Raw genomic sequence first — 7,429 nt, forward strand, 5'->3', positions numbered from 1 at the left:
AGGAAAAGTTAAAAATGTCATGTATAATAATAAAAGCTTCCATTATACTTGTTTTAAATGTGATGCATGCAGAGTAAATATTGTAAAAAGAAAATTTGAAATTCTTGATTTAAGAATGGTATGTGCCTAATGTGCATAAAATAAATATTTTAAAATAATATCTATCATAAATGAAAATTATACATAATAAGTAAATGGAAATAGAATATGCTTCGAAGATACTTGCGAATTTAAAAAAGAGTCCAAACAGAACTTATTCAGACGAATACATAGACAAGACTTTAAATGACTTATTAAATGTACGACAGAAAATAGTAAAAACAAGTAAGAAAGTCTAAGTTCGGGCGGAGCCGAACATTAAATACCCGGCGCAAGTATTAAATATATGTTTTCCACCTTTCCGAAAGCTACCGCTACATGATAAGCCGGGGTGTATACATTTTAAGTAAATTAGCGTCCTTAAATTTCGAAATATTGAAATTTCAAGCATTTTTGAAATTTACCGTTATATGAAAAGCGGCCTCAATTTTAGTCCGATTTCAACAATTTTCAACGGTTTGCTTTTATGTGGCAAGCACAATAACCATACCGAGCTTGGTACAAATTGCTAGAACGGCTAGCGAGATACATATCACAAGTTGGCGGTGCTACGCCCATTTTCCAAAATTTTGTCATAAACGTATTTCTTGGTAAAGAATTGTTGCAACCATCAATTTTGAATAAATTAGCTTCAATATTTACTGATTTATCGAAGATTTTGTATTTCTCGAAATTACCGTTATATGGGATGTGGGCGTGGTTATTGTCCGATTTTAGAAATTTTCGGCCATTTGGTATGTTGTACCAGGACCAACAACTGTGCCAAGTTTGGAAGAAATTGGTGTAGCGGTTACCAAGATATACACATGTAACCATAAGTGGGCGTGGCTACGCCCATTTGCCAAAGTTTTGTAATATTCTTATTTTTCGTCTAAAACTTATTATAAATATCAATTTTGAGTGAATAATCTCCAGTAGTTACTAAAATATCGCAGTTTTCGTATTTCTGAAAATAACCGTTATATGGGAAGTAGGCGTGGTTATTGAGCGATTTTAAAAATTTTCGGCCATTTGGTATGTTATGCGAAGGCCAACAACTGTGCCAAGTTTGGAAGAAATTGGTGCAGCGGTTACCAAGATATACACATGTAACCATAAGTGGGCGTGGCTACGCCCATTTTCCAAAAATTTACAATATTCTTATTTTTCGTCTAAAAATTATTGTAAATATCAATTTTGAGTGAATTATCTTCAGTAGTTACTAAAATATCGAAGTTTTCGTATTTCTGGAAATTACCGTTATATGGGAAGTGGGCGTGGTTAAAGTCCGATTTCGCCCATTTTCAATACCAACCTACCTTGGATTAAGGGAAACCTACATGCCAAATTTCGTTGAGATATCTCAATTTTTGCTCGAGTTATCGTGTACACGGACAGACGGACAGACGGACGGACAGACAGACATGGCTTAATCGATTTCTTTTTTCATCCTGATCATTTATGTATACATTTGTCTATATCTATCTCGATTCGTTTTGGCTGTTACAAACAACCGTTATGTGAACAAAATTAATATACCCTTGTGCACAAGTGCGCTCGGGTATAAAAAGAAGAAAAGTGGGAAGCAGTTGCGAGATACGTGAAATTCGTACTCCGCTGCAAACGAGAGGACGGTTGTCTACTGAGGACACCCGAATGAAACGCCCCTACAAAAGAGCAGCCCCAAGGCTCTAACAGCGCGCTCCTGCATCTGAAGACATGCAGAATTGCGGTGCCAGATGCGGGATTTTTGCGCGGGCGGTGGGAGTTTGGGTTTTAGTGGGTAGCCCAACATGCTTCGGTGGGAGTCCCACACTCGGGGAAGGTAGTATAGAGAGAAAATAAAAATAATAAAAAATAAAGATGAGGAGTATGACTTTGATTTGCTTTTAGGAAGAACAAAATTACTTTTAAAACACAAAGTTGATGAAGTTAAAACAAAAATGTCCAAATTTGATTTAGTAACTGCTTCCAAGCTAATTCCGGAATTTCAAGAGAATTAGCAGCAGAAACAGTTATTAATTAAATTAGTTTTAGCTAGAAAGCTATCAGAAAAAGTAAAAACTAAAATTCTGACAGAAGCCAAGCCTAATACATTTGAAGACTTTAAAAAACTACTCAAACATACATATAAATCATATAAAACAACCTCAAAAATTCACAGTGAATTATCACAAACAAATCAAAGAGGTTTGAATGTGGATACTTTTGGGTCTAAAATAGAGAACTTGTTAGCATCATTAAATGAATTTCAGATAAGTGAACAAGATGAAACAAAAAGAGAAATAATAGTTAAACTTAATGACCAAATTGGTTTGACCGCTTTCAAGAATGGTTTAGAAGAGCCATTTAAATCAGTAGTTTTGGCGGCAAGACGAACAAAACTATCTGACGCGATTAAAATAGCTTTTCTAAAGAACAAAACCTAATCAGAATAATTTTGTACATGTAGCCACAAGAAATAGAAGAAATTTCACGAGCAATTACAGGTCCTATAATAATAATAGAAATTTTAATAATGATAGAGAACAGAGAAATAATGAACGTGGCACTAGAAACTCAAATAATAATTACAGTAGGAATTTCAGCCATTATAGAAATAACACTAGTAATAGAGGGTTTAATAATAACAGAGGATGAAGCAATAATTATGGTAGAAATAATAACCAAGGAAACAGAGGTTATAATAATAACAATAGAGATGGCAACCAGGGAAACTGGGGTACCCCCGGTGGCGAAAAACCGGGGAGTACTCAACAAAGAAAGTAATTAGTGTAGGTAAAAATGAAGAACTTTCAAATTATATTAGAGTTAAAATAGGTAATAACGTTATATCATTATTAATTGATACAGGTGCAGATATGTCATTATTAAAAGAAAATTTAGCTAATAGTTATATAGATAAAAGTGACATTTGTCCAATAAGCGGAATAAATGGGGGAATGACAAACTCGTTAGGAGTTGCAAAAATTAAGCTATTATGGGAAGATAAGGAAATAGTACATAAATTTCACATAATGTTAGAAAATTCAAATTTATTAGCAGATGGAATATTAGGTAGAGGTTTCTTATCAGAGCGTAGCTGTAAGATTGATTATGAAACGTATATACTAACAATATCGCAAGTTGATGATGATGATCTGATAATACCAATGAATATGCAAACGAAAACAGTTAAAAACATAAAAATATCTCCAAGAACAGAAACAGTAATAGCTGTAGATATTGATGTAGATGAAGAAAGCGTAATATGTGGGAAAGGAATAAGAAAAGGGATATTTGTTGCAAATACCATTATTCCATCAAAAGGAATAAAGCATATAAAATTTTTGAATACAACTGAAAAGGAAGTAAATATATCAAAAATAACACTAGGTATAGATAAACTTAAAAATTATGATATACTACATTTCAAAAATACTTTAACCGATGAAAGCAGGTTCCAGGAAATTCAAAAAGAAATTCAAATAGATAAGCTAGATAAGGAAGCTTCAATATTAGAAATCTGTAAAGATCATCAAAACATTTTTCATTTATATGGAGAAATTTTAACAAAAAATAATTTTTATGAGCAAAAACTTGGAACAACGGACAAAACACCAGTTTACATTAAAAACTATCGAATACCACACTCCAGTTTACAAGAAATAGAAAAACAAGTTGACAAACTATTAGACGACATAGTTGAACCTTCCGTTAGCCCATACAATTCACCCTTGTTAATAGTACCAAAGAAGAGCGCGGGGGAAGAGAAAAAATGGAGACTAGTAGTTGATTATAGACCTTTGAATAAAAAATTTGTAGATGACAAATTTCCATTAACCAGGTTAGAAGATGTACTTGATAAATTAGGTAAAGCGAAGTATTTTTCGACTTTAGATATGACAAGTTCATTTCATCAAATTCCACTATATCCAAAATCGAGACCATTAACAGCCTTCTCAACAGATTCAGGTCATTTCCAATTTAAACGTTTGCCTTTCGGTTTGAAAATCTCAATAAATAGTTTTCAAAGAATGCTTTCAGTTGCACTTAGTGGTTTACAAGCATCAGCATTTTTATACGTTGATGATATAATAGTTTTTGGAGCTAGTTTAAAAGAACACAATAGGAATCTTTTAGAAGTTTTTAAAAGGTTACGTAAATATAATTTAAAATTGAATCCAGGAAAATGTAATTTCTTGAGACCTGAGTAGTTTACCTTGGACATTTAATCACAGATAAAGGTGTGACTACTTACCCTAGCAAATATTCAGTAATAAAAGATTACCCAACACCAACAGATTCTGGCGAAGTACGCAGATTTGTAGCTTTTTGTAACTACTACAGACGTTTTATTCAGAACTTTGCTGACATAGCAAAACCATTAAATCAATTATTAAAGAAAAATGTGATTTTTAGCTGGTCACAAAATTGTCAGAGTTTATTTGAACTTTTGAAAGAAAAACTTATGTCGCCACCAGTACTAAGTTACCCAGATTTTTCAAAACCTTTTGTTTTGACAACAGACGCTTCAAATTATGCACTGGGAGCTGTACTTTCTCAAGGAGAAATCGGTAGTGATAAACCCATAGCATTTGCTAGTAAATCGTTAAATAAATACAATAACAAAGCGATAATAGAAAAAGAGTTGCTAGCCATTCATTGGGGAATAAATCATTTCAGACCATATTTGTATGATAAAAGATTTATAGTGTATACAGATCATAGACCATTAGTTAGTATCGCGATATTCTAAATTCACAATATCCGATACAGATATATCTACTTATTTTATCGATATATTGAATATCGGAAATATCGAAAACGAAATGGCTAATAAAGATGTTTTTTTGCGCACCACGTATATTTGTAATAAAAGGTGAATAAGCATAAATTCAAATAACGAAGTTACTTTAGATAAGATGCACTTTAATTGGGGTATTCACAACGGTATCGTAACTGTCGTATTGTTGTATGTCGCAAACTTTAAACGCCTAAAAATATATTAAAGGGGTTCGCAAAGTACCATCAAAGTCATATTATGAAATTTTGTAGTGTTAAAAAATAGTTGGTTGTCGTTTCAAGTTCTCTAAACATTTATTTAAGCTTTTAAAGTTTACGACATACAAAAATTTAACACTTACGACACCTTTGTGAATGCCTCAAATGAGTTTGAAAAAATAGTAACCAGAGTTCTGCAACTTTGATTTACCCCTCCTCACAAGCATGTCTAGTACTTTCAAAGAGACACACCTTTTCATATGTACATATGTATTTCTAAATGTGAAGTACAAATAGTACCGTTTCCAGATGAACTCAAAATACAGAATTTTTAAGTTTTTGTTCCTGTATACAAAATTTCATGATCAATTGAATCTGCTAAAGCCTAAAATGCCATACAGCAGCTCTGGTTTGTTTGGTTTGCTAATATTATTTTTATGCAAGAAGTATTTTGCCTTTGCTGTAGATTTTGTTGAAGAAATAAATTTACGAGCATTTATTTATTGAGAAATGCAAACTGATTTAAGCAAATTTGATATTTTTATGAATTTTTGTTCTTCATGGTTACTATGCTAAAAGCTGTTTTGCGAGAACGAACACATTTTCCAACTATGTACTCAATTTTATTTTCAGTTCAGAAGCCTAGAGAACGTGGAGAAATTTTCCGATATTTCAAATATCGAAACAAAATATTGTATCGATATCGTATCGCAACACCTAATATCGATATAAATTAACCGATATGTCGAACAACGATATTGGTATATTGAATATCGTATCGGTATCGCGCATCCCTAGAATGTCTATTGAACTCGACATCACTGAAGAACTAATTGATGAAAGTAGCAACTCAGAATGGAAAGAGGAGGTAGAAAATGCCCCCGGAGGTATCCAAACTTATGGTGAGGCTATAGTGGCTTTAAAAAATTTACAAGAATTCGCAAGGAATAACTACGAGGTCTTTGAGCAACTTAATAATATTGAATCCGTTTTCCAATCTGAACTTCTAAAACAACAAGAAGCTAATAAACGTCAAACAACAATTACAATTTTTTTTTAAATAATTAAATATTCAGTACAAAATGGTATACGTAAATATATGAATATGTATTTATTTCAGCATTAATCAATAAAATATGTCCTTTGTTTTTATTTTCTTTCTTTATATGTAACTAGCAGAGCACCCGACGTCGTTCGGGGTAAACAAATCAAAATATAAAACAGTAACACAAATATTCAGTTCAGCATAATTTAAAGGAGACAAACTATTTTCTTTGTTTACATTAAGGCATCCTTAGGAGCCATACTTTTGGCTTTATCGTGCTATAACTAATATATATTGATCATCACTTATACTACAAATTTTGTTCCATTATTAATATTAGATAGATTAAGGTAACGATTAAATTTCTAAATTAAAATTTTTCTACTACGGTACATTCCGTTTAGCTGCCTATTCGATTAGCTGTTTTATTTAGCTGCACTTTTCTAGTATAATGCTTAATTCGGAAGGAGTTTTATTCATTATTAAGGAAACTTTTTCGTTTAACAGCATCGCGAGATTAAACAACGATTTAATCTTTCAATTTCAAAATAATCTAAAGACGGTAAGGTTAAAAAAACACACAGTTTTAAATATCCGAGTTATCTAATAGATAAATATATATATTATTATCCCCCTTTTACAAACTCATTTATATATACTTTACTCTGAACACCTCCCATAGATACCTATGTAGGAATACCAAATTTCAAGTTCATGTGACTTATGGTCCCAATTTATGGCTGATTAAAAATTCCACGCCTACGGGATGTGCCACGCCACCTTTTACAAACTCATTCATATATACCTTACTATAAGCTCCTACCATAGATGTGTCTGCATACCAAATTTAAATTTCATGTGACTTATGGTTTTGGAGTTACAGCTGATAAAAATTTTCACGCCTATGGGATTTGCCACGCCATCTTTTACAAACTTATTTATATTTATCTTTTTATAATCACCTACCATAGCTACACCTGTATACCAAATTTCAAGTTCGTGAGAACTTATGGTTCCGAGGTTATACCTGATAAAAGATTCCACACTAAGGGATGAGCCACGCCCCCTTTTACAAACTCGTTTATATATACCCTCCCATAAGCACCTACCAGTGATATGTCTGCATATTAAATTTGAATTTCGAGGGACTTATGGTTCCGAAGTTATGGATGATAAAAAACTCCATGCCTATGGGATGCACCACGCCCCCTTTTACAAAGCCATTTATATAGACCTCATTATAAGCACCTACCAAATATGTATATAACTGCATACCAAATTTAAAGTTGATGCGACACATGGTTCCGAAGTTATAGCTGATAA

Source organism: Rhagoletis pomonella, unplaced genomic scaffold (assembly GCF_013731165.1).
Source record: "Rhagoletis pomonella isolate Grant_MI unplaced genomic scaffold, Rhpom_1.0 Rhpom_scaffold_00001, whole genome shotgun sequence".
Taxonomy (NCBI): domain Eukaryota; kingdom Metazoa; phylum Arthropoda; class Insecta; order Diptera; family Tephritidae; genus Rhagoletis; species Rhagoletis pomonella.